The sequence below is a fragment of the Rhinolophus sinicus genome, chromosome 1, assembly GCF_057876585.1.
Source record: "Rhinolophus sinicus isolate RSI-liver-muscle chromosome 1, RSI-T2T, whole genome shotgun sequence".
NCBI lineage: Eukaryota > Metazoa > Chordata > Mammalia > Chiroptera > Rhinolophidae > Rhinolophus > Rhinolophus sinicus.
The window spans coordinates 149,325,817-149,328,559 of record NC_142501.1 but is presented as its reverse complement, the minus strand read 5'-3'; the positions used below and the strand labels follow the sequence as shown (position 1 = coordinate 149,328,559).

Here is a 2,743-nt window from a genome sequence, read left to right as displayed (position 1 = left end):
TATATGAAAAATCTTGTGATAATTGGACATACTAAACCTGCATTTTTATTTGTGTTTTTAGTTTCGTATTTTATTTTGGTTAGTGTTTTTATAGGAGCTACAAAATATTATAGACTAAATATACATCTTAAAACTTGAAGTTCAGATTAATTTGTCTGCAATTAAAATATTTCTTGTTATATAAATTTTATAAGCTAGCTCTATTAAGCCAAGTTAAGTTCATATGGAGTCTTAAGTAAAAAAAAAGTGCATCTTTTACATTCTTAACTTTACTTCTTAAAAATATCACTTCTTTTTAAAACTATGGAAAGAAAACTATTAAATACCGAGCTTTTAATAAGCAGCAGCATCTGTGAAGTGAGGGCATTATTTGGCTTTAAAACAATTATTTCTCGGGAGTTTTGCATCCTGTTGATATTGGAGGCATTTCCCCTCTTTGAGTAAAAAGAGGTGCTTTCTGCGCTAATCAGAGACAGGTGTGGCAATGTTTTGGGTTCCCTTTGGAACTTAAATGGAACCTTTCACAATGTTCAGAGCCTTTGATGTCCTGCAAATAAAGGAGGATGTCCTCAAATTCTTTGCAGCAGGAATCCACTTAGACAGCACCAACGTTGACTTCCAAATGGAACAGTACATCTACAAAAGGAAAAGTGATGGCATCTACATAATAAATCTAAAGAGAACCTGTGAGAAGCTTCTGTTGGAAGCTCATGCCATTGTTGCCATTGAAAACGCGGCTGATGTCAGTGTCGTATCGTCAGGAATACCGGCCAGCGAGCTGTGCTGCAGTTTGCTGCTGCCCCTGAGCCACTCCTATTGCTGGTCGTTTTACTCCTGGGACCTTCACTAACCAGATCCAGGCAGCCTTCTGGGAGCCGAGACTTCTGGTTGTTACCGATGCCAGGGCTGACCACCGGCCTCTCACAGAAGCATCTTATGTTAACCTGCAGCCCACCGCTCTGTGTAACACAGACTCTCCTCTGTGCTATGTGGACACTCATAACAACAAGGGAATACACTCAGTGGCTCTGATGTGGGGATGCTGGCCCGGGAAGTCCTGCGCATGCGTGGCACCATCTCCCGTGAGCACTTGTGGAGGTCATGCCTGTTCTCTACTTCTACAGAGATCCTGACGAGATTGAAAAGGAACAGCAGGCCGCTGCTGAAAAGGAGAGATTTCAGGGCGAATGGACTGCTCCAGCTCCTGAGTTCACTGCTGCTCAGCCTGACTGGTCTGAAGGCGTGCAGGTGCCCTCTATGCTACTCAGCCGTTTCCTATGGAAGATCAGCCTCAGCCTGTCTCTGAAGACTGGTCCTCAGCTCCTGCTGCTCAGGCCACGGAATAGGTAGGAACAACCACTGAGTAGTCTTAAACTGTTCTTTCACAAACTCTTAAACAGAAAATAGAAATAAGGTTGATGGAAAATAAACAGTTTCAAAAAGAAAAGAAAAGGAAAAGACCATTTATTTAGTGCAAACTCTGTGCCATTTACAGTGCTAGGTACTTTACATTAAAAATATCTTTAACGTTATTTTAGTGATTAATACATTGATCTACTAAAGAGAATTCTAAAACTATAAGCTGCATTTGTGAAAAATGCCTAGTTTTACCCTCTTCTCCCAGATATACTTTTGTTTGCTTAGACTCAAGACTTCTTCATTGTCTGTGCATCTTCCATAACTATCCTATGTATTAGGTTGGTGCCAAAGTAATTGCGCTTTAAAAGGTTAAAAATAATTGCAGAAACCACAATTATTTTTGCGCCGACCTAATAAACATTAAATATGAAGCCGTGTCTTTTTCACTACAAAGTTTTCACTCTTTCTATAAAATTATACCTCTCCAAAATATTATTTTACGTATCATATTTCTTTTGGCTATCTTAGCATCAAAACTGAGGAGGGAAAATGTGATTATATTTTAGTCAAAATGTTGTCTGCTTGAAGCTGCAAGTACTTAACCTTTGCACGTTATGAGAGTAGTGGGAAGTGCGTGAACTTTGGTTGCTGTATGGAAAGCTAGTCCTCGGCCCGTTAGTTGTGGGGCTCTAAGAAAGTTGTTTGAATTTTTGGAACTGCAGTGTGTTTTCCTGTAACTTGATTGTACAGTATTAGAACCTATAGGATGGAAAGATTATTTCTGGGTCAAGCATCCCTTGGCTTCACGTCTTTTTTGCCACGGGGAAAATAACTTTTCTATTCCTTGCATTCTTTATCCATATTATGAGTATCTACCTTATAGATTTATTCATAAATGAGAAAATACATGTGCTGTGCTGGTTTGTAGTATCAAATATTAGATAATTTTTATCCATGGTGTTTATTAAATTAGATAACCCCTGCAAAATGCTTGGCACATACTTAATAGTCAGTCAAGCTCCCTCTTTTTCCTGTCAATCAGTAATGAGTTGCTTTATGAATCAAATGCTGTATAATTTTATGTTGGCAATTAATATAGACAACATTTGTTTTTGGTATGTGAGGTTAAAACAACAGGAAATCAATGTGATAAAAAGCTTAGAGTTAAAAAATCCCGTTTTTATTCACTGTTTCGTGAGAAAGGGGGTCATCATGCTAGTGAAATTTAATGGTTGTCTAGTTTGATCAATGGCCATAAAATACTTGCCACTGTATATAGGTGGGGAACAGTGGGGAAGGGAGAATATTTCCTTACAGAGTTTATAGAAGGGGATTAAATAGTCAAAGTTTACATAGAAAGGTGACAAATGAATTATCTTAGTTG

The 2,743-nt window shown here is 38.4% G+C and overlaps 1 pseudogene; it reads left to right on the top strand.

Moving 5' to 3' along the window:
• The first annotated feature begins 526 nt into the window (after nt 1–526).
• Nucleotides 527–1,367, top strand: LOC109453740 (small ribosomal subunit protein uS2 pseudogene; annotated as a pseudogene).
• Nucleotides 1,368–2,743: the final 1,376 nt, after the last annotated feature.